This window comes from Lissotriton helveticus, chromosome 1_1, assembly GCF_964261635.1.
Source record: "Lissotriton helveticus chromosome 1_1, aLisHel1.1, whole genome shotgun sequence".
In the NCBI taxonomy this organism is placed as follows: domain Eukaryota; kingdom Metazoa; phylum Chordata; class Amphibia; order Caudata; family Salamandridae; genus Lissotriton; species Lissotriton helveticus.
Window position 1 is genome coordinate 578,727,450 of NC_136057.1, and position 25,791 is coordinate 578,753,240.

A 25,791-nucleotide genomic window follows, 5' to 3' on the forward strand; every position below is an offset into this window, starting at 1 on the left:
TCCCTGACTGCAAAACTTATCACTCTGCTTTTTCTCAAAAAAAGGCTACCCTTTGCCTCTTTTTGGAGTCTCTCATACATCCCCCAGTATGGATAAATATTGAGAAAATGTTCATCTCTCCTTTTGACTTTCGGGAAATCCTTGCCCTCACTAATAATATTTCTTTATTGCATTCTCCCATTATTTCCCATACCCGAAAGCTTTTAGCTCCTCTTTTACCATCTTCTTATCCTTCTCTTACTTCTCATCATCATCAACCCATTTGGCACAATAAGTCATTACGTGTCAAGAATCATACCATTTATTGGAGATCTTGGAGATCTAGTCAACTCTTGACTCATGATCCTCCTCTATCTTTTACTGATCTTCAAACAAAATGTTCATTGGCTGCTACTTTCATTTCACAATATAACCTTCGAGCCCCTTCTCTTAATCAATATCTTCTCACTGTATCTAACACCTCCAATCCTCCTATAACTTGCACTATTCTTTCTCCTATATTAGATACTTCCCCCTCCGCATCTACTATATATAAGTGTTTACTATTACCCTCAGATAGACTCAAGTTGAAGACTGAATTGGCATGGGAAAAAAACATAAGACAATGCTGGCCAACTACCATTTGGGACAAATTATGGCTTAAAATTCACAAGACATCAAGAGCTGCTAATACCACTCAGTCCCTTTATTTTTTTTATCAACGCCTATTACTTTCCCCTGCGACACTAGCATCTTTCTCACCAAATACTCCTTCTACATGTTGGTCCTGTTCCTGTTCTAATGCTGAGTTAAAACATATGTTATTTGAGTGCCCTAATATCCACCAGTTTTGGCAGTTCGTTTGGTACAATTGTAAAAGATTTTTACAGTTAATATTCCCATTTCTTTACCCAAAATTTGCTTAGGCTCCTTGTCACCCCAATGGCCTCCATCATCATCAAATTTCAAGCTGTTAGATTTATTGTTAGCTGTGGCTTTCCAATTAATAACCTCAAATTGGAAACAAACTGACAAAGTTACTTTTAGAGCTTGGTGGAATGCTGTGTGTTTTCATCATAGACTTACCACCAATTATGTTACCCCTATTTCTTTACCGATTAAAAGAGATCTTCAATGGCTTCCACTTACCACATATTTATCCTTGTCCACTTCTTCTACTGTTAAAGTTATAACTGTAGCAGATGATGTACAGAAGCCACCGTAACTACACCATGACAAATCTATGTATTTGTCTAAAGTCAAGCTCTATCACAAAGCCATCTGTACTGCACGTGCAGCTTTTTATGCTAAGGAAATACAATCAAGCTCTAATCCTACGAAATGTATATTTAAAATCGTCAAAGAGCTTAAGAGTAATAAAGAGGCGCTACCCAGCATAGTATCTGCACTACATTGTGAGGAGCTTGCGACTTTTTTTGTGGAAAAAGTACAAAAGATCTACCAATTTTTTCCACATGGGTCCCCTGACTCCAGCTTTTCAGTTGTTAGAGATGAGTCCTGCCCTACTCTATAAGCTATTAACGGAGATCTCTAAAGAGGAGATATCCAGGCTATGTAGAATTAAATCTGGGTCTCCCTCGGACCCTATGAGGCCAGCCCAATTCATTGAGGCACTGCTGCTTCTTCAGCAGCCGCTGTGTCAAATACTTAACCTTTCCTTTTCCATGACGAGCGTTCCTGTGGCCTGGAAACAGGCTCGGGTGTCTCCTATTATCAAGAAACCCACGTTAAACCCTTCAAAACCTGAGAACTTTAGACCCATCTCCCTTCTTCCTTGGGTGGCTAAGATCGCAGAAGCCCACGCTAATAATATCCTATCCCAATTTCTGAGCACTCATAACATTCTGGACCCGTCACAGAACGGTTTTCGGCCGGGCCACAGCACGGAATCGGCTCTGCTAGTGACTACGGAACATCTTCGGACGATCTTGGATGCCGGTCAAAGTGCAGCGCTGATTTTGTTGGATCTCAGCGCTGCCTTTGATACGGTGTCACATGACATTCTTCTTCATCGTCTAGAGTCAGCAGGGGTCACCGGAACTGCCTTAGAGTGGTTCAGGTAATTTTTGAGTGAAAGATCTTTCCGTGTATCGGCCCCTCCGTTCCTTTCTCAATCCCATTCCATCGGTCAGGGGGTCCCCCAAGGCTCAGCATTGAGCCTGTCTCTGTTTAATCTCTATGTACAGCCATTGGCGGCTGTTGCAAAAAAATGGGACCTCACGATGGTGTCCTATGCTGATGACAGTTTGAAAGAAAGGGAGGTACCCTACAGTTAATAGGGACTGGGTAAGTAGGCCAAAGAAAATCTACAATGTCCCAACCAGACGGACACACATTGGTCATAAAATTTTTTTTTGAAAACATATAAACATATAACACACCCCCTATACAGAGGTTAAACCATATCTGAGTGTGTAGCAAGACAGTTTCTTAAAAAAGGAAAGAAGGAACTGGTCCTTCTTGATGTCAGTAGGCTTAAGAATAATACAAATAGGTCCACAATTATGTATGTCAAAAAGTATTTTTACAATTTATTATTTTTACAATTTATTACACATATATTGATTAAAATACATTTTCCGCATGAATTTCATAAAAACATAAAAACATTTTATACATCACAAGACAATTATTTGTTAAAAAAGAAAACTACAGTCGACGCGGTGTTTCGGTGATATTTCAATGGTGTTCACCTTCTTCAGGACAGTTTTCTTGCAGTATATCTCTATCGCTCATAGAGTTACAGCAGTGCTTGACAGTCAGATTATATCTTGTCTGAGGAGATATCTCATAGTACAGATCAATTAAAAACAATTTAGTATTCTGAGTTGCTTGATTGGAGCCACCGTATTGTATTATTTTAACCAACTAAAAATTACAGGTCTATCACGCAGCCAGGTACGGGCTAAGTGTAGGTCGCATTTGGATACTGCCAAACCTTCAGGGTACCGTCATGGGTGAATCTCATAACATTTTCTTGATCTGATAATTCTGTACAGGAGAAAGCAGACAAATAATGCCTTCTTGCCGAAACCTTCACGGTATACAACGGCCTCCCTGCATCCAACCAGCCTCTCGATCCGACTAGAGCTCTAGTCGGATCGAGAGGCTGGTTGGATGCAGGGATCCGACTAGAGCTCTAGTCGGATCGAGAGGCTGGTTGGATGCAGGGAGGCCGTTGTATACCGTGAAGGTTTCGGCAAGAAGGCATTATTTGTCTGCTTTCTCCTGCACAGAATTATCTGAATCTTCAGAGGATCAGATCAAGAAAATTTTATGAGATTCACCCATGACGGTACCCTGAAGGTTTGGCAGTATCCAAATGCGACCTACACTTAGCCCGTACCTGGCTGCGTGATAGACCTGTCATTTTTAGTTGGTTAAAATAATACAATACGGTGGCTCCAACCAAGCAACTCAGAATACTAAATTGTTTTTAATTGATCTGTACTATGAGATATCTCCTCAGACAAGATATAATCTGACTGTCAAGCATTGCTGTAACTCTATGAGCAATAGAGAGATACTGCAAGAAAACTGTCCTGAAGAAGGTGAACACCATTGAAATATCACCGAAACGCCGCGTCGACTGTAGTTTTCTTTTTTAACAAATAATTGTCTTGTGATGTATAAAATGTTTTTATGTTTTTATGAAATTCATGCGGAAAATGTATTATAGTCAATATATGTGTAATAAATTGTAAAAGTAATAAATTGTAAAAATACTTTTTGACATACCGAATTGTGGACCTATTTGTATTATTCTTAAGCCTACTGACATCATGAAGGACCAGTCCCTTCTTTCCTTTTTTAAGAAACTGTCTTGCTACACACTCGGATATGGTTTAACCTCTGTATAGGGGGTGTGTTATATGTTTATATGTTTTCAAAAAAAAAATTTATGACCAATGTGTGTCCGTCTGGTTGGGACATTGTAGATTTTCTTTGGCCTATGCTGATGACACCCAGCTTGTTATCATCTTAGTTGAGGGTCCATCAATATCGGCCCCTAGATTCAGAGACGGGATGACACCAGTGGTTCAATGGATGGCAAAGAACTGTTTGCAGTTAAATGCGAGGAAAACCGACGTTTTACTGGTTTCCCTTTGGAATGAACACTGGTGACCGGCGTCCCTTGGTACAATGACAACGCCTAAGACATTGGTAAAGAATCTAGGAGTCTGGATGGATTCCTCGCTTAGTTTCCAGACCCACACTAAGAGAGTCGCTGCCACCTGTGTTGGCTTATTAAGGGGCCTTAATCCTCTCTTGAAATTCTTTGACCCAGCAGTACGACAGCTCATTGTGCAGTCTACCATACTTTTGCGACTAGACTATGCTAGTTCCCTGCTCCTAGGGGCTAACATAGCAGTCATACGGCGACTACAACGTGTTCAAAACTCGGCAGCCAGAACTCTGGTGGAACTCCCCCGTCGGTGTTCGGTCAGGGCCATTATCCAAAGGCTGCACTGGTTACCCGATTGACACCGGATCCAGTTCAAAGCTCTTTGCCTATCTTTCAAGATCTTAAAATCGGGGAGCCCGGAGGTGCTGGGCAAGCCCCACCGACAACTGCGCTCACTGGGACAGCACATGGCAGCTGTCCCGCGGTTTAAACTTTGCAGAGTAGGAGGTCGTTCATTCCGGTATCTGGCAGCCAGGCTCTGGAATTCTCTGCCGGTACATATTCGTGGGATGGAGGACCTGCTTGCGTTTCGAAAAGCCATTAAAACCTTCCTCTTCCCTTTAATATAGCTATAGCTATGACGACTCCTCTGGGCAGTGTGTTATTCAGATTTGGTAGCGCCGGGACGCCCCTTTGCTGGGGCAGCTGTTGCGCTTCAGAAAAACTGCTAACATAACATAACATAACATGTTGTCTTCTCTTTAATATATTGGAAGCTATTTTATTACATATTTATACTATGTTATTTAATTTGATGTATTACTATGCCTACAGTGTTTAATTTTTTACCTCTTTTATCTCCAATTTCTGAAGAGACATACTAGATTGTTCCTCTCCTTCACCTCTCCTTTACCCTCCCTCCCCCTTTTTATATAGTCCTATATTGAATCTATTCCCTTTCGCATACAGCATGTTAACTATAACGTTGTAAACCCAAATTTTATGACTTCTATGTTAATTAAAATGTTTTATTTTTTATCATACTGCTGTTCTTTTTCTTTTGATTTCTCAATAAACTCGAACTAAAAATAAAAAAAAAATTGATTCACGGCCGATAGAGGACAACTTGTTTGGGTTTAGATTTCATTAAAATGAAAGACAGAAGAATGGCCCAAAGTAAAGAAAACCTCATGCATTGACAACAGAACTGAAAATCTCTGCAAGACGATCAACACACTACAAACAGAAAGCAAATGTATAAAGGACCAGATAAAGGATTCAGGGGATAGATCCAGTAGGAAAAAATAACTTTGCCTGCCCAAAAAGAGGTGAGTGCTGAAGTATCTTATTGTTTGATTAGTTAAAATCATTACAATAAGCGTACTTTTTCCATATGTGAAGTAAAAAAGAAAGGAAGAGAAAGGATTAAGATAAAACCTTTTGAGTTCATAACTAATGTACATACTCCAGCTGGGGTGACTTGATTCGCTAAAATCTATAATAACGTAAAAGCAGTAGTCCAGACTGGAACTATGGTGCTAATGCATGAGAGTGTCAGCTGCATCTGGAGACCCAGTGCACTCGCCCTTTATATGGACCCTTTGCCCAAAGGATTACATTTTTATCTTGTATTTTACCATAAATTTTATATTTTATGTGCCTTTTTAATCTATGAATCATTACTAATTTGATGAATTATACTGTATTTCAGCTTCCCAACAGCATATCATGTATGCATTTTTGTATTCACTGTGTAAAATGTACTGTTGTTTTTATGTGTCTTTTATGGCCAGAATGCGCCGAAATGAAAATCAAATGAATGAATGTTCATTTACTGTACAAATTTAGTAAGACCTTAATGTTTACAGTCCCAACATCGTTTTTGATTAAAAGCATTCAAAACAACATTAACAGATGTTTTCCTAATTTCAATGCGGGGTGCATGAGTTGACCTGTGTGACATGCTTGTTTGATCTTCTGATCTTAAGCATGTTGGTTTCCTTGTGTGCCTGTGTTTTGTGTTGGGTAAGATCTGAAGCAAAACTCTCGCTTTGTTGTAAGCGCAGGACTGTTATTTTGTTGTGCAAACATTTGATCGTTATCGTTCGAGCTTTGTGGCCAGCTAGTTGTTGTTGGTAGCTTTAATGGTATGTGTCAGTGCGGCCTGAATTGCGTCTGTGAATTTTCCAAGTCTGGCCACTGTTTGTGCTGTATTGGCGGAGAAACACATATCTGAGATTTCTCTGCGGTGGCTGAGGCTACAAATTGGAATCACCAAGTGATGCACTCACTTGTCATCTTTGGGCAGCAGCACAGCAGATGAAGTCAGGATTCCCGTTTCTAGCTGCATAGTCGACAAGTGGTTGAGTTGTCCAGCCGGGCCCAAGATGAATTACAGTCTCATGTGGGTGATTCTTTTCCAAGTCTGGACTGTCAATACTTGCTCGAAGTAAGGTTGAGGCTTTACCAGGATGTAGGAAGCATCCAGTGTGGAAAGATTGGGTTGTCGGCTTAAACTTTCCAGGTTCCCTATCGAATGATAGTTTCTTAACCTGTGCATTCACTTCCCTTTTCCAGGCTGTTACTGGGATGTCCTGGTTTTGCTAAATGTTGACTTCTATTTGAAGTAGGCTTTTAGCTGCTGCCAACTGTGCCTGCCAAGGGGTGCCTACTTCATTTTTATTCTTTTTTAGTCGGTCCCTTTAGCGCCCCTTGCCCTCTGTGCCCCCCCGCTCCCCGCTTCCCGCCGCTGCTCCCCTGCGGCCCCGGCCCTTTGCCTTCTGTGTCCCGTCCCCATCGCCCATTGGCCGCCCCGCTCCCGCCACCCAGCTGCTCCTCCCTCCCAATTGGCCTCTTATGGAGGACGTCGCGCGGAAGCGCCGCTGGTGCGAGCTGGTGCGCCGCTGGTGCGCCGCTGGTGCGCCGCTGGCGCGCCGCTGGCGCGCCTTCGAGGCAAGCCCGTTGCGCCCGTCCGCGCCTGGACCACACCCAGTGCCAGAACCCCTGGACCCCGAGACCACCACAACACCAGACTGCACTACGACTCCAGCACCCTCCACGCACTCAACACCGGACGAGACCACCCCTGCTCCCAGTCCATGCCGAAGCACACCCAAGGGCCCTTCACCTGCCAGAACTGCAGCTTCACCAGCATCCAGCGTGCCAAACCATCAACCAGAGAACCCAACCACCTCCGTTGCATCCTCCTCAACTCCCGCTCCGCTCGCAAGCACGCCATCGAACTCTGGGACGTCCTAGACTCCACCGCCCCTGACGTCGCCTTCCTGACGGAGACCTGGCTGAACGCCACCTCAGCACCAGACATCGCCATAGCCATCCCACAGGGCTACAAGATCTCCCACAGAGACCACACCAACGGAGTTGAAGGGGGAATCGCCATCATCCACAAGGACACCCTCGTCTCGACCAACACCAACGACACCCTCACCACCGCCGAGCACATGCACTTCCAGATCCACACCGACCCCAACACCACCCTAAGAGGAACACTCATCTACAGACCACCCGGACCCCGACGACAGTTCAGCGACACCATCGCTGACCTAGTCAGCACCCACGCCCTCGCCTCCACGGACTACATCCTCCTCAGGGACCTGAACTTCCACCTCGAGAACAACAACGACGCCAACTTCACCGCCCTGATCGACAACCTTGACAACCTCGGACTCAAACAGCTTGTGATGACAACCACCCACGCCGCTAGACACACGCTGGACCCCATCTTCTCCGCAAGCCCCCAAGTCTCCTTCAACCACACCACCGAACCCCACTGGACCGACCGCAGATGCGTCCACTTCACCTTCAGGAAACCCACCACACACCACCGCACCCAACAGTTGCCACGCCGCTGCTGGGGCAAGGTCACCAAGGACCAACTGACCACCTCCCTCACCCTGAGACCACCCGCCGACCCCATCGACCCCGACACCGCGGCTACCAACCTCAAACAGTGGATTAACGACTGCGCCAACACCCTCGCCCCACTCAAGACCCCCACTACCAACCACAAGAACAAGAAAGCCGCCTGGTTCACCGAAGACCTCTGGACCTCCAAGCACACCTGTCGGAAGCTGGAGAAGAAATGGCTCCACGACCGAACAGCAGAAAGCCACACAGCCCACAAGAACGCCACCCGCAGGCACCACCAACTCATCAGGACCGCCAAGTGGACTGCCTTCAAGGACCGCCTAGACAACAACGCACACAACACCAAAGAGCTATTCAGCATCGTGAAAGAACTCTCCAACCCAAGCTCCAACACCAACGACATTCCACCATCACAAGACCTGTACGACTCACTGGCTACCTTCTTTCCCTGCAAGATCACCAACACCCACGACAGCTTCAACTCCGACACCCCCCGCACCCACCGCCGAGACCACCACCCCTGTGACCTCCACCCGCACCAATCGACTGACCTCCTGGTCCAACGTCAGCAACGAAGACACCATCAAAACAATGAACTCCATCCACTCCGGATCCCCATCCGACCCTTGCCCTCACCACGTGTTCAATAAAGCCAGCACAGCCATCGCACCCCACCTCCGGAAAACAATCAACATCTCCTTCGAGACAGCAACCTTCCCAGAAAGCTGGAAGCACGCAGAGATCAATGCCCTAATGATGTAAACCAAAGGCGGACCTCAAGGATCTCAAGAACTTCCGACCTATCTCCCTGCTTCCGTTCCCGACGAAAGTCACGGAGAAGATTGTGAACACACAGCTAACCCGCTACCTCGAAGACAACAACATCCTGGACCCTTCCCAATCCGGCTTCCGCAGCAACCACAGCACCGAGACCACCCTCATCGCCGCCACCGACGATATCAGGATCCTGATGGACAAAGGAGAAACAGCCGCCCTCCTCCCTCTTGACCTATCAGCAGCCTTCGACACGGTCTGCCACCGCATCCTATCAGCACGCCTCCATGACGCCGGAATCCAAGAGAAGGCCCTGGCCTGGACCACATCCTTCCTCTCCGGCAGAACCCAGAGCGTCCGCCTCCCACCCTTCCGCTCTAAAACCACCGAGATCATCTGCGGCGTCCCACGGGGATCCTCTCTAAGCCCAACGCTGTTCAATATCTACATGGCACCCCTCGCCCACGTCGCACGACAACATAACCTCAACATCATCTCCTACGCCGACACCCAGCTGATCATATCCCTCACCGAAGACCCCCACACCGCCAAAGCCAACCTCCATGGAGGAATGCAGGCCGTCGCCGACTGGATGAAGCACAGCAGGCTGAAGCTAAACTCAGACAAGACTGAGGTCCTCATCCTCGGACCCACCCCATCAGCCTGGGACGACTTCTGGTGTCCCACATCGCTAGCCACACCCCTGGAACCCACCGACCACGCAGGCAACCTGGGGGTCATCCTCGAATACGCCCTCTCCATGACAAAGCAAGTCAGCGCTGTCTCCGCGTCCTGCTTCAACACCCTCCGAATGCTCAGCAGGATCTTCAAATGGATCCCCTCTGACACGAGAAAAACCATCGCCCAGGCCCTCATCACCAGCAGACTCGACTACGGGAACGCCCTCTACTCAGGAACAACAACCAAGCTCCTGAGACGAATACAATGAGTCCAGAACGCCTCGGCATGACTGATCCTCGACATCCCCCGGTCCCACAGCCAGATCACACCCCACCTGAGAGGCCTGCACTGGCTCACCGTCAACAAGAGGATCACCTTCAAACTCCTCATCCATGCACACAAAGCCCTTCACAATGCCGGACCAGCATACCTCAACGACCGACTCAGCTTCTACACCCCCAACCGCAGCCTCCGCTCTGCCAACCTCACCCTCGCCACAGTTCCTCGTATCCAGAAAACCACCGCCGGCGGCAGATCCTTCTCCTACCTCGCCGCCAAGACATGGAACACACTCCCTACCAACCTACGACAGACCCAGGACCTGCTGGCCTTCAGAAGACTTCTCAATACCTGGCTCTTCGATCAGTAGCAGCCCCCCTCCCCCAGCGCCTTGAGACCCTCACGGGTAGGTAGTGCGCTTTAGAAATGCATTGATTGATTGATTGACTTCTTTGAAGCCTGTTTTGATTTGAGCTTTGAGCGAGGGTGCTGAGGCACGTAAAGGACTGATGTAGCATTTTAATATGTCCCCTGAGGTAGAGTTAAGACCTTCTTGTAGGCGGAAAATTGGAAATTCATGAGGAACTTGTTAAATGCGCCGGGAAAGGCTAGATGAGCCTAATTAAGAGAGAGGACATGTTTGGCTATCAAAACTTTCAGGATAGGTTCAACGGTTGTACTCTGTAGTACCTGGTTTAAGATTTTCAAACTATAAATGATACCAGCCCCCTTGCTTTTAAGGTGTTTTAGGTGAACCACTGGTCTTGCCCCATCTGATAGCCTCACGCCACAATTGTTGTAGACTGTGCATGTTTTAATTTGCAGATCACCCAGGTGCCATTGTGCTGTTTTCTTTAGGGCGTACTTCTCAAAGATGACTCTCTTAGTCTTCTCCTGGTTCACCATGAAATTGTTCTTTTGATTGTACCTGTGGAGTGCATTAAGGTCCTTCTGTAGACCGGTTCACGTGTGATCCATTCTTACGATGTTGTGTGCATACTGGAGAATTTGGAGCTGTACTTTCCCAAACCCTGGTGTTAGTAAACATGCGCTTTCCAGGGCTTTGCCAAGGTCAGCTGTGTAAAGAATAAAAAGAAGGGGGGAGGGGCAAAGACACAATTCAGTTATTGACTTTAATAGCTGTGGGGATTCCCCAGAGTACAATTTTTCCCACAGTTTCCCTCGATCCACCCAGTCAAATGCTGCACTGCAGTCTACGAAACAGCAAAAAGGAGGTGATTGCGTCGGCTGTTGTAACTCGATGTGACAGGTGACCCAGTACTAAGATGTTATCCAGATTGAAAGAGGGGAAGGATGTTGTTGTCTTTTGCCCAGGATTCAAATTCTTTCAATCAATCAATCAATCAAGGCATTTATATAGCGCACTACTCACCCAGAGGGTCTCAAGGTGCTAGGGGAGGGGGGTCCGCTACTGCTCGAACAGCCAGGTCTTGAGTTGCTTCCTGAAGGCGAGGTGGTCCTGGGTCAGGCGGAGGTGGGTCGGGAGGGAGTTCCATGTCTTGGCGGCGAGGTAGGAGAAGGACCGTCCCCCTGTGGTGGCTCTTCGGATGCGGGGGACGGTGGCGAGGGCGTGGCCGGTCGATCAGAGCTGGCATTTGGGAGCGTAGAAGTTGAGGCGACTGTTGAGGTACCCTGGGCCTTGGTTGTGTAGGGCTTTGAGTGCGTGGGTGAGGAGACGGAAGGTGATTCTCTTGTTGACCGGGAGCCAGTGCAGGTCTCTCAGGTGTCAGGAGATGTGGCTGCGACGGGGGATGTCCAGGATGAGTCGTGCTGAGGTGTTCTGGATCCGCTGGAGTCTCTTCTGGAGTTTGGCGGTGGTTCCGGCGTAGAGGGAGTTGCCGTGGTCCAGGCGGCTGGTGACGAGGGCCTGCGTGACCGTCTTCCTGGTCTCGGTGGGAATCCACCGGAAGATCTTACGTAGCATGCGCAGGATGTTGAAGCTCGACGAGGAGACGGCGTTGACTTGTCTGGTCATGGAGAGGGAGGAGTCCAGGATGAATCCCAGGTTGCGTGCGTGGTCTGTTGGTTTGGGTGCGCTGCCTAGGGCGGGGGGCCACCAGGAGTCGTCCCAGGCGGAGGGTGAGGATCCCAGGATGAGGACTTCCGTCTTGTCCGAGTTCAGTTTCAGGCGGCTGTTCTTCATCCAATCGGCTACCTCTTTCATCCCTTCGTGAAGGTTGGCTCTGGCGGTGGCGGGGTCGTTGGTGAGGGAGAGGATCAGCTGGGTGTCATCGGCGTAGGAGATGATGTTGAGGTTGTGCTGCCATGCGATGGCTGCGAGGGGGCTCATGTAGACGTTGAAGAGGGTTGGGCTGAGCGAGGAGCCTTGGGGAATGCCGCAGATGACTTCGGTGGCTACAGATCTGAACGGGGGGAGGCGGACTCTCTGTGTCCTTCCGGCGAGGAAGGAGGTGATCCACTCCAGTGCCTTCTCCTGGATTCCGACGTTGCTGAGTCGCTGTACTAGTGTACGGTGGCAGACAGTGTCGTAGGCCGCGGAGAGGTCTAGGAGGATGAGGGCTGCTGTTTCTCCATTGTCAAGCAGTGCTCGGATGTCATCGGTGGCTGCGAATAGGGCGGTCTCGGTGCTGTGGTTGGCCCGGAATCCAGACTGCGAGAGGTCGAGGGATCCGTTCGTCTCGAGGAAGGCGGCCAGCTGCTTGTTGACGGTCTTCTCGATGACTTTTGCAGGGAACGGGAGCAGCGAGATGGGGAGGTAGTTCTTGAGGTCGGTGAGGTCGGCTGATGGCTTCTTGAGAAGAGCGCTGAGTTCGGCGTGCTTCCAGCTCTCCGGGAAGGTAGTGGTGTCGAAGGAGGTGTTGATGATGTCCCTCAGGTGGGGTGCGATGACAGTGTCGGCCTTGTTGAAGACGTGGTGGGGGCAGGGGTCGGTCGGAGATCCGAAGTGGATGGAGTTCATCCTGCGGACGGTGTCTTCGGTGCTGATCGGGGTCCAGGCGCGGAGGGTGGTGGTGGGGGGCGGTGGTTCGGTCATGGCGTGCATCGGTTGAGTGCTGAAGCTGTTGTGGATGTCCGTGATCTTGTTGTGGAAGTAGGAGGCGAGGGAGTTGCAGAGGTCTTGCGAAGGGGTGATGTCGTTGTTTCCGGCGTTGGGGTTGGAGAGCTCTTTAACGATGTTGAAGAGTTCCATGCTGTTGTGTGCGTTGTAGTCCAGTCGTTCCTTGAAAGCAGTTTTCTTGGTGGCGCGGATGAGTTGGTGGTGTTTTCGGGTGGCGAGCTTGAGGGCAGTCATGTTGTCCGGTGTTGGGTCTCTGCGCCAGGTTCTCTCAAGGGCTCGGCAGTTCTTCTTGGAGCTCTTGAGTTCGTCGGTGAACCATGGGGCTTTCTTGCTGCCGGGTCTGCTGGGCGGGGTCCTCAGGGGGGCGAGGTCGTCTGCGCTGTCGCTGATCCACTGCGTGAGGTTGTTGGCCGCTTGGCTGGGGTTCGTTGCGCTGGTGGGTGGGTTCTTGCTCAGGGAAGTCGCGAGCTGGTCGGCTGAGATCCTGTTCCAGTTTCTGCGTGCAACCTGTTGCTGGTGGTGGTGGATCGTGGTCCTTCTGAAGCTGAAGTGGACGCGGCTGTGGTCCGTCCAGTGGAGTCCGGTGGCGTGGCTGAAGGTGATGTCCTTGTTGGATGAGAAGACGGGGTCGAGTGTGTGTCCGGCGTAGTGGGTGGGGGTGGTCACCAGCTGCTTGAGTCCCAGGTTGGCGAGGTTGTCCAGCAGGGTGGTGGTGTTGCGGTCGTTGTTGTTCTCCAGGTGGAAGTTGAGGTCCCCAAGGAGGATGTAGTCAGCGGAGAGGAGGGCGTGTGGGCTGATGAAGTCGGCAATGTCATCGCTGAATTGTGTGCGTGGTCCCGGGGGTCTGTAGATGAGGGTGCCTCTGAGGGTGGTCTTGGGATTGATGGGGTTTCAGTAGTATTCTGGGGTACGCTTTCGCTTCTAGGTCTAATAGAGCAATAAGACTGTAATTTTCCGGCTTTGTACAGTCCCATTTTTTGTAAATTGGGAAGAGGATGGATCCTTTCCATGACGATGGGATTGTTGAAGTGGCATAATAATGCTTGAAGAGTGGTGTGAGCTGTCCGGCACCAGTATACATGGGAGGCCTTGAACACTGATGCGGGACCCTCCTCATTGTCCTCATTTTTCTTATTAGGTCGGTTACCTCGGTCTCTGTGATGTTGGGTGTTTCGGTAACCTGTTGTATTGCTGAGGGAGATAGTTGTGGATTGGTATGTGATGTATTCTGATATTTAAAATATATAAATTTAGTATGTTTGATACACTCAACGGTTGCCACTACGCTCTCTTTTACCTTTTAGTATGTTACTGTGTTGGTTGATGTACTTCCAAAGTTGAATGTGTCTCCTTTCTTTGAGGAGGGTGAAGATTTTCACCCATTCCGCCTCGATCTTCTTAGATCTTATCTGCCAGACTTTCTTTCTGTGCTCCATGCGGAGGACTGGGATTGTATGTTTTTGCAAGTTTTAGGTCACTTTTCGTCTTGCCTTCAGTGCCTTTGAAAGGCTGCATTAAGTTGAATGTAACTCCCTTGGTTTAATCTGTAGGTGGAATAGAAGGGCAAGGGTGGCTTGCATCTAGGTAGTTCTGGGTCTGCCCCCCAGGGCTAATGTTAAGTCTGCTAGGAGTGTTTCCCAGTGCTCCAGGAGGAGAACTGTATTTATTGCTGTTGAGTTCGACTCTTTGGATGTGATCACTGCATGAGTTTTGGGACAAGTTTTGCAGACCATTTTATTCTGCTCAGGTCTTTGTGGCGCACTTCCATGGTTGGGTCCACTAGTGTTTGCAGTTGTGGGGCGGCTTTCGAATCTAGTTGAAAGATTGCCCTCAGAGGTCTGAGGTCACTCTCCACCCTGTTGTCCACTTCGAAGTAACTGAGATGTGATGCCTAATGATCTCAAATAAAACTGTAATCAATTGTGGATGCCAAAGAGGCACTACGGGAGGACTGCCTCTGTGGAAGGTGGAGTGTGGATTTGCGGATTCCCCAACTTCCAAGTCCCCTGCGATTACTGGAAAGTCTGAGATGTATTTATTTAGAAGGGGGTCAATTTTTGTTGCCAATGTTTTTAAAGCTTGTTTTTTTGGTGAGAGGCAGGAATGTTGCGTTTTATGGCTGCAGTGTGGAGATCGGAGAAACCGGGAAGGATAAAGGGTTCGGTGGCCCAAGTCTCCTGTAGGCAAAGGATGTCATTCTTGTTTAGATACTTGGTTGCTGAGTTGATCCAAAGAAGTTTTTAAGGCCAGCTATGTTCCAGGATATGATAGATAGTTGTGCATTATTCCAAGTGTAGTGATACTGATCCAGTTGCAGTCAGCCTTAGGGACTTTCGTGATGCCATCGTAAGATCAAGCCTCCTGATCGAGTCCGAATTCAGTGACCAGGAGTTTGCATTGGCTCACAAGAGAATACTGCCCTGTGATCGTATGTACTTGTTATCCTATATGCATTGTGAAAGTTAGGCTTTATTGTCGAGTTGTTCCCTAGTTCACTGCCATCGTCCCACTTAGCTTGAATAAGGGCCCAAACCAGCATCGTGGTGACTGACTTCTGGGCTGAGGTTCGGGCTTTGGGAAGGCTGGACAGTTACAGCACAGGGCATATGGGGGTCCGGAGGCAGCGGACTCTGAGGGGTGCGTCCCCCTGATAGTTGATCCTTGTTTCCAAGGCGAGCGTCGTTGGGCTGTTTGCTCTGGCTTCATGGTGGTTGGTGGGGAAGCTAGTTTAATTTCAGTTGCCGGACAATTTAGACTGGGTGGTCCCCCCGTTTGGGGTATTGGGCAAGATAGTGCATCGGTTGTTTGTTCCTTTGCATCTATTGCGATTGGTGCTGTTGAAATAAATGTTTTGGGGACAGATGTTTTGGCTCAGTTTCCTCCCCTAAGTGTGAAGCACAGGGGCTGGGGATTTGTCTCAGCGAGCTGGCTGGAGGTTTGCTGGCCAAGGGTGAAGCTTGGTTGTAAGGCTTCATTGTGGGGCTGTCAAGGTTGTTTGTCGTCGGATTGATTTGGGAACCTGCTCTCGTTATTGTTGGCTTGGGGCTGCTGTTGATCAACAAATTAGTGGTGCTCCCTGTTGTCCCCGCCCCTGAAGTGAGGCTACCAGGTCTGTTAGAACTTTGGGGAGAGTTGCCCATTTTTCAATGAGTGCTGCACAGGACCTAGTGTCCTGGTTTAGGCGTAGTTTGTTCTCGATGATGTCCACCTTGATATTTAGATCCACAAGGTGTTATGCAATGGTTGATAAGAGATCAATTGGCAGCTCCATTTTGGTTGATTGCCAAGGTAGTGCTCTTGCCGTGTAATGGTTTATTTTGCTGGTTGAGTTTGGTCTTGGGACTTGATAGAATTACTGTTTTGAGAACTTTGGCTGAGTGGGGGGAATGCCTGGTTTCCCTGGCCGTACTAAACAGCTTTGGGTTGAGCTCCAATGTTCTTTATATCTTGGAGTCCAACCATTGTAAAAATATTGGTGATAGCTCTTGTTTGTATTTAGGCACTTCTGTCTTATTTGGGCCACAGCTTGAGCGCTCTGGAGAGCAGAGCAGGGTGGGGGTATGTGGAGTGAGTTGTTGATGTTGATGTATTTGGGCTGTGACTACCTGCTCACGTCATCCTGAGGTGGGGCAATGATGTCAGCATGTAGGACCTGAACAGTTGTGTGTTCGTTTCCAGAAGGGCTGCCCAGTCTGGGGCAGGATTGAGACCTACATCTCCCGATGTGTGAACGTGGGTCTTGTATAGCAGGAGATTTGCTGTTAGGGAGGCTGCCTGAGGTGCTCCTTCATGTTGCTGGCCTTGACACATGCTGATGCTTCTGTCAAAACAAATTTTGTCCACCCTAAGCGTGGAAGGGTATACTCAGATGTGAGTCCCTTGCTCATTGCACCATCAGGATTCAAGCAAGCCGGGCCGACGACGGCTGAAATGCCAGAAACCGGTCCCCGGAAGCTTGTTTCCTTCCCAGTGTAAGAATTGGCTTGGTAGTTTGGTTTGCCCTGTTCCCATCATGCACTGGGACAGGAACAGACTAATTTGCATATAGCAAGGTTCTGAACTGGGATGGTGCAGTGAGCTAAAAAACGGTGTTGGATCTCGCCCTGATCTCTTGACTGGGTGAGAGTATTCTGCTTAATTCAGAAACTCTGTCCATCACCACCCCTTGTTGTTAAATATTTTGTCCTCCCTAAGCGTGGAAGGGTATACTCAGATGTGAGTCCCTTGCTCATTGCACCATCAGGATTCAAGTAAGCCGGGCCGACGGCGGCTGAAATGCCAGAAACCGGTCCCCGGAAGCTTGTTTCCTTCCCAGTGTAAGAATTGGCTTGGTAGTTTGGTTTGTCCTGTTCCCATCATGCACTGGGACAGGAACAGACTAATTTGCATATAGCCAGGTTCTGAACTGGGATGGTGCAGTGAGCTAAAAAACGGTGTTGGATCTAGCCCTGATCTCTTGACTGGGTGAGAGTATTCTGCTTAATTCAGAAACTCTGTCCATCATCACCCCTTGTTGTTAAATATTTTGTCCACCCTAAGCGTGGAAGGGTATACTCAGATGTGAGTCCCTTGCTCATTGCACCATCAGGATTCAAGCAAGCCGGGCCGACGACGGCTGAAATGCCAGAAACCGGTCCCCGGAAGCTTGTTTCCTTCCCAGTGTAAGAATTGGCTTGGTAGTTTGGTTTGCCCTGTTCCCATCATGCACTGGGACAGGAACAGACTAATTTGCATATAGCCAGGTTCTGAACTGGGATGGTGCAGTGAGCTAAAAAACGGTGTTGGATCTAGCCCTGATCTCTTGACTGGGTGAGAGTATTCTGCTTAATTCAGAAACTCTGTCCATCACCACCCCTTGTTGTTAAATATCTGTCAAAACAGAAGCGTTCCTGCCGTTGGGGGAGTCTTTGTATCGAAAGTGAGTTATAAGGCCTGCTGTTGGGGTCTTTTGAAACAACTTCGGGGTAGAGGCTACCTGGGCTGTGTTCTGTGCACTTGTTTTGGGTTGACACTTGGGTTGGAGGGGGAGTTCCCCCCGGGGACGAGTTCAGGACGCTGGTGGGCTTCTTTTTGGTCATCCTGCGGTTGGAAAGACCTGGTTGTTAGTAGCTAGAGGAAACCACTGCAGCCATTTCCTTCCTCCTTAGACTTGCTCTGTGCTAGTTCAGAGCCCCTGACTCTCTAGAGGCCTCGGAGTGCTGAGATGTCTGCTGAATGGTGAGAGGAGTACCTTTGACTTTACAGCTTTGAGGACGCTCCCTCTCCTCTCTTCTCTGGTGGGGCCTTGGGACCCTTGCTGTCTCTGATCGGATCCCCTGCCGTCTTACGTCTGGGCTGCCTTCAGACTACTTTTCTCCCATGGGCTTCCAATGGTTGCCGGATGGTCTTTAGAACTTTTGAGACCTTCTAGATACAACCCCCACAAGACGGGCTGCTTCCACATGGGGGGCTCTTATCTTATTGTTCCTTTTCCACAGCCTGATGGGCTGCAGTGCCCCGGATCATCTGGGTGCTTTTGAGCATCTTTAGAGGTGTGCTGAAAGGGGGGAGAAGGGAAGGAATACACCCAGCAGCCTTGAGGATGGCCACTGACTATTGCCTCCCCCGACCTCCAAAGGCCAGGCGACTTCAGGTGAGCAAGGGCAGCGGCATTGGGGTCTGGGGCCAGTAGGCCAAAAGCTACCACGACATGCACTGCATACAGCCACACTTACCACTGGCCACTGACAGCTTTGGGCCGCTGCATACCTCTTGACCTCTTGCACGGTCCTGGTTCCCGGCCCACAACTCAGCAGCTCCCAAATAGTAGTTTGCCACTCACCACACTCTGCTCGCAGCGTTGATGTCTCATCGGAATACTGTATTATGGTGAAGGTGGGGCAGGGTTGTTGCGCACCTTGTTAGGACCACCAGTTAGGAACTGCTGTTACCTGTTGGCTCTCCTTGATGCACTCCTTGATGTCCTTAGTGTCATCTACCATCCTTGTTTTTATAGGCTTTTATGGGCACTCACGCTATGCTGCAATTGGGGCACACCGTGCTGTCTGCAAGCCGTACCCGGTCCTAGCCAGGCCGTCTCCACGGATCGCCCAGGGCTTCAATCTCTGAAGTAGCCGAGTATGTTCCCTGCACTCGCAGGCACTGAGCGCTTGAGGAAAACGCCTTGGAATGCCATACCAGGATGAAGAACCTGCCTCCCCCGATGGGTCCTGCCTATCCCAGGAAGCCTGGTGCCAAGTACCTGGTGCCAAAGCACCGAAACCTGGCAGCTCCTGTGTGCTGCTGCTCCTCGCTCCTCTCTCCCTGCTCCTTGCGGTGTGTCATGGGCACTGACTCCAGCTCTAATTCCGGCGTTGATGGAGCAAAGCAAAATAGCTGTCCTCAGGCAGCCCTGACTCTCCCTTCCTTTCCGGCATTCCATGCTTAGCTGAGTCTTAGGATAAAGGACATTTTAGTAGCAGTGAAAGATTCAGTGCTCAAAAACATAATGTATTCACTGATAGAGAGGAAAACTTGTTGGGTGTTTATATTTCATGAAAATGAAAGACAGAAAGAAGAATGGACCAAACTAAAATAACCCTCATGCATTGAGAACAGAACTGAAAATCTTTGCAAGACAGTCACCACACAATAAACAGAAAGCAAATGTATAAAGGACCAGATAAATGATTCAGAGGATAGATCCAGAAGGAATAAATAAATAGTGGGCCTGTCCAAAAAGGGGAGGGTGCCCCAGCACAAAACTGTTTGTGGAACATTTGTTAGTTAATAAACTGAAACCCAAGGGCCTGTTCATTTGGTTGCGATATAGCGGGTGCACAGACTTCTTGACCTGCCAGTGAACCCTGGGGGAGTGACACACAGTTATAATAGTCAGGCTCTTTTATTACAAAGTGGTCCTCTTGCAAGTGGCTAGATGACTGGGGCCCATAGAGTATGAGAAATCAAAGTCCTCAATTTACCTTACTTCATACTGAATGTAGAAAGATAAATCTGGAGCTTTATATCTGTGGGGGCAGAGGTGTGCTAAACAATTCATACAATAATGGCTGTTTAACAAGTTTATTTCAGTTTGAATGTCCATGGAGGTGAGGGGTGAAACGCAGTACGTAAGTTGGCAGATGGATGGTGGATAAGCCAGAAACATGGTTGTCACATCCTTTACCAATCTACAAATTCTCCCCTGGAATGTCAGATTAGCCAACAAGGTAAACCAAGGAGTGGTGATGCAAATGGTGAAAAGGGATTTAGCCTTTATCATTATTTTACAGGAGATGCATGTCAGGATCATGGACTATAGAGTGCTGGGATGGGGAAGCTACACTTTAATGGCACACATAGGTTTTACATCCAATTCCAGGGAAGTGGCAATCATGGAGAGGGGTTCAACACCGTTCATATCAGAACAGATCTGGTGGGAACCCCGTTGTTACTATGCAATCGCACAGGGTACATGGGTTGGGGAAAGTCTTGGTGTATGATCTATATACTTGCTGCCCAGACTACAGATATCTATAATGGATAATAACAGCCCCTTCTTGGTACAAGTGCAAGGGAGCATGGGGTTGGTAGGTGACGATGTTAGAATGGTGCTGTTGGAGAGCATTGACAGATCACAGGTCATACCACAAGGTGGGAACACCAGTTTACAGGGGTGCCGCTGGGCACTGGGACTAGTGGACGTGTGGAGGACTCAATACCCTAGCACTAGACAATTCACATACTACTCAGGAGCTTATAACGCATTTTACCAGGCTAACTGATTATCCTCTTGCAGGGAACACTCATTATCCACCTGTACATATATATGATCACCAGGGTTTTGGCCTCTGGAATTTCTGCTCACTTTCCTCTATATACAGAGATAAGAGTCCCAGCACCAACTGCCCACGTGTATTTAATAGTTCAAATCAGTGGTCGACAAATTACATTGCATAACAGGAAAAATATTTCCTAGAGAATGAAGGATCAGTGAAATTGGAGGTCACATTATCGTAAGATTTCAAGATCCGGCTCTAAAAAAGATCATGATACATTAGGCCACCCAGGTAGAAACAGGCCTTATCAAACTATAAGCAAACTACTTACAAACAATATATTGACCTTTGTTTGACCCTGAGGCATCAAGGGTACCAGGCCCAGACATGTAATGATATCTGCAGTCATTGGCCAGCCAGAAGCGATTATATGAATTAGGAGATAATGCCAGTAAACTGTTGTCATGGTTAGAGAAGAGAGATGAAAATAATAGTGGGTGAGTGGGATTAGCACTCATGAGGGTAAAATGGCCAAGAACAACACTGACATGGCCTGCACTTTCAGCAAATATTCTCTAGTCAAGGTATGCCTCACAACATAAGCATAGCTATAGAGAATTGGGAGAGTTGTGACAGACGGGCCACCTTTCAGGCTTGCAACAGAGGAGAGAGAATTACAAGATGGTGAGCTCACAGTTGAAAAAGTTGTGCAAGCATTGACTCAGCTTCAGTTGGGTAAAACCCCAGACTGAATTGTTTACAAGTAGAGGTATTTAATATAACAACTAGCAAATTAATTAAGTTACTGCCAATGTCACCAACAGAGATGGATGTCCAGCCACAGTAGTAATAATATAAAAACAGAGGAAACCCAGAAATGAACATTCATAAAGGTCTATATCTAATGCAGTTGTTAAAATACTTGCTAAAATCGCGGCTTGAGTAAAGTTGTGCAAGACCTTGGACACTTCAACCAATTGGAGTTCATACCCATAATGAAAATGAAGCGGAATCTGAGGCCCCTATAAGTCTGTATAGCATGCACTGAAAAACTGTGGGTAAGAAATTGTATTAATGGTTTAAGGAGATTGAAGCCTCACTCAGGCGGCAACAACCACAATCCTTGTCAGGGTGAATCACAAACATCACCAAATTAACCTTTGCTTAACTCTCTGGTTGCTTTGCCCACAGCAGTCAGGCTTAACTTAGAGGCAATGTATACAGTTGTTATACTGTACACAAACCCCCCAGCGCCTAGAGACCCTTACGGGTGATTGTGCGCTTTACAAATGTGGACTTTTACTTTAATAAAGTGAACACACAGCACTAAACAAATTACAAACCATTTTAGAAAAATAGAGTGAATTTTAATAAATAAAATGATACCAGAAGGACAAAAACCCAATCAGTAGAGCTGGAGATACTAAATTGTAAAGTTTTTAGTGAACATAGAATCTAAAAGCACAAAGCACCATGCTCAGTCAAACTAGACCGGGAGAAAGTAATAATGTCAGGCAGACAGCATTGGAGCACGGGCCGGATACAGGGAATAGGTTTGTCTGTTAAACAAGTTACCTTCTCAAATTCTGGCACAAATACTTTTGTTTGTGGAGGAGGAGGCTGCGAGGAACGGGGAGAGTGTAGCGCATGGTCTTCACTGTAGTGCGAAGAACCAGGCTGTGTGTTGCAGGCTGTCATCATTGTAGTGCAAAGAGCTGGTCGGGTGTCTCGGATGGTTGTTGCTGAAGCTTCAAGTTGGCGGTCTTTGCAGGGTGCCATTGCTGTAGCACAAAGTGCAGATCTTGCATTGCTGGTCATTGCTGATGATCACTGTAGTGCAAAGAGTGAGGTTGTGAGTGACAGAGCCTCAGTACAAACTGGTCCATTCTCAGTCAAGAAGAGCCCAAAACCTCTGAATTTCACCCTTCACTTTAGGAGGAGCTCAACTGATACCATCCAAGGGTCCAAGACCTGGAGAGGCACCTCTTGGTGATCAGAAAATCACTCCAGCAGAGGCGAGCAGGGCCCAGGCAGGTCCAGTTGCTGGTCCAGGCATTTACAGTGTAGCAGGTCAGTTGGGCAGTTGGAGGGTGGCCTCTGGAGCTTGTAGGTACACTCTAGCTTAGACAGATCAGCCACGAGTCACTCAGGTTAGCTTGAAATAAAGGGAGCAGGTATAGTCTTTATTCTCATAGAACAAGGCTGTTCCCTAGCAGCAGGGCACTCCTCTGTTGGTAGGACAGCCCTCCTGTAAAATCCACCGGTCCAGGGTGTTCTGAAGAGTGGATCTGGAGGTCCAATATGTATTTCTGGTGCAAGCCTTTGTATAGGGATATTCCCTGTCCAACCCCCAAATCTGGTTCTGAAAGTTCTTTCCCTTCCCCTGCCAAGGCTGCAAACTGTGTGTGGTGACAAGAAAGGGCAGGCCTGGTGTCAGCTTCCTTTGTAAGTACAGGAGGCAAAGACCTTTGAAGTGTATAGTTCCTCCCTGTCGTTCTGCGACACAGGCCTGTACTGTCCACACCTAAGCCCCCTTGTTTTACTGTTGGAAGCAATACAGGGACCCCAACAGCAGAGCCATTCACAGTCATGTGATCAGGACACTGGCAGTAGACACAAATGGTTGGAACCTGAAAATGGCAACATTCTAAAAGTGAAACCCGAGGAAGGCTTGGGTCCAAAGCTAAGTGGATGGGACCACCAATAATTGTATAAACAAGAGTATCCAGTAGCTTTAGGTAGAATATATTCAAAACAAAGACAGTGGAATCAATTCAAAGGCTCGTGTGATTTAATTCACAATTATTTGAGAGGAGTCCATGAATTCATTAACATTCAAATCATGTCAAACAATAAGGGCAACACAAACTGATAACAGTATTCAACATATGAAATCCATAGACAAATAACACATATAAACAATTATTTACAAGTGTGTGTACTACATCAGCACTGTTTTTCAATTGAGAAAACAAAAAGGTAATCAAAGCACCAGTCCATTAATCAGAAATAGCATTCAGGCGGAGTGGCAAGTCAAAACTTGGAAACCACTGTAGGACTTGAACGTGGTGGTGTCTTTTGTGATGGTGGCGGATTGCTTGGTAATATTCAGAAATTGTTGGTACTGGATTCATTAATGCAGCCTGCATCAATTGCGATTTTTAAGAGTGCCAATGGAAGCCCAAGATCGCTGTGTCAATTCATTAAATCAATTCCAATACCTGGTTGCATGTATTGGAATTGATTTAATGAATTGACCCAGCGAACAGGCAACGATAAAGGTGTGGAGGGCTGCAAATGTTGCCTGGGATGTGCTACTATGCTGACAAAATGCACTCCCCTCTGGAATTCTGATTTCAAGGAGACTGAAAGGAATCCATGCAGGGGACATCACTGGCATTAGCAATTTGGTAGATATCTGAGGTTGCACTATGTTGGTACCCTTTGAACACCTCAGAATGAAAACACCAGATGTCAGTAAATTGTACAGTACAGCTTCGAAATGCACTTGCAGCGCACATAACAAACAACAAACAGCGGAAATATTGCTCCCCTTTAGAATGTGTTGTCCTCGTGGAGCCACTACATAGATTTACAAATCAGGCATGTATATGAAGGTATTGAACAACTTACTAGAGGCACAGAGCATCCTCAGGGACGAAGGGGTAGTAGTCCTTGGGGCAATGGAGGATTTGTAGTGCAAGAAAGTCTTACAGTTGCCAAGAAAGATGGCCTTTAGAAGGACTTAGGCTATTTCAAATTAAGATTCTTCACAATTTACTATACTAGAACACAGATGGTCAAATTTGGAAGGTCCAGTTCAGACCACTGTTTGAGGGATTATGGCTAGTTAGGGACTTGCTTTCACTCCCTGCTTTCACTCCCTTCACTCTTTGCGGTTGGGAGTCTTGGTGGAAGGATTTTTATTTTGGGGGGGCAGAACTCGCAGAGTTTCACTCACAGGAATTACGCAAAGTTAAATGAAAACTCAGCAAAATTTCACAGAGTTCCGTGAATGGGTGGGAATTGACACTTCATTCTGCTGGTGCTGAGTTTTAGTGCGGGAAGCTTGCGCCACACTGTAAAATTAGCATGAACTGTGCCATGCGGTGTGCCAGAGGGCACTGCCTCTCGAGTTGCTTTTGCTGCCGCTCGAGTAGATTTTATACTCGAGGCGGCAGCTTTCTCACCGAGCACGGTCGCGATTGCCAGCACTGAGAAATCTCTTAGCTACCCCTCTAGCACGCTAGGGGGCACCAATTCTCTCTTGTACTAGCTAACTTACCATTGGAGATCTGACAGTGTGAAACAAAACTCTGCCAAGTGGTGGTTGGTGGAATCTGGCCAGAACTGTGCATTATGCAAAACTCAGCCAACTCTGCTGGTGGGGCGGAATTTATCACCCACTCCTAAAGGATACCCCTCGAAGGTATTTAAAGTCACTGAGCAAACTAGGCCTCATTTTAACCAGGCAGGATGTACCTCCCCCCCTCTCTCATACTGGAGGAGTGGAAGAAGAATATAGACCAGTGTTTGATCACAAACAAAGGGGTGGCTCAAAATATTATGGTAAGATTTGAGTCCATTGGAGAGAATTTTGGCACCTATACTAGAAATAAAATAGTTACGGAGAGGTGTATCCCTGCCTGATAGATGGCAGAGTCATACATGTTGAAGTATGCTACCTTACATAAGATATGTCAAGCTGATTAATATAATACATGGATTAACATTCCATGGTATAATGTGCTATCACTGTTCATATTTTGTGAAGCATGCTTATTTCTGTCTTTGTTATATGGACAAGGGTAATCTGTGCATGTTATATATATTCCTTGAAAATTAATAAAAAAGTTACCTAAAAAAAGAATACTACGGGGGTCATTACGATGACGGGCGGACTTAGTCCGCCCGCCATCCTATCGGGACTAGGGACCGCCCGCCATAAGGGCGGGGGTCCCGTGGGTGGTATTAGGATGCGGCCACCACAGTGGCGGCTGCATCCTGCATTTATAACATTGTGGCGGGCGGTGCTCTCTGCACCGCCCGCCACAATGCCATAAATGCATGTATGCATTTGCATACACAATGCGGCAGGCACCGCGCGGTGCCTACCGCATTGTACATGCAAATGCAGGGGGGTACCACAGGTACCGCCCGTATGCACCCTCCACCCCTCCTTCACTTTGGGGGCCCGCAGGGGGCCCCCAAAGTGAAGACCGCATGCCTTTCCGTGGGGCCATCGC

At 47.8% G+C, this 25,791-nt stretch overlaps 1 protein-coding gene across 6 annotated transcripts in view; it reads right to left on the reverse strand.

Moving 5' to 3' along the window:
* ABCC9 (ATP binding cassette subfamily C member 9) overlaps positions 1–25,791 on the reverse strand; it is a 1,243,587-nt gene that overhangs the window by 826,262 nt on the left and 391,534 nt on the right. The gene's annotated exons all lie outside the window — the stretch shown is intronic.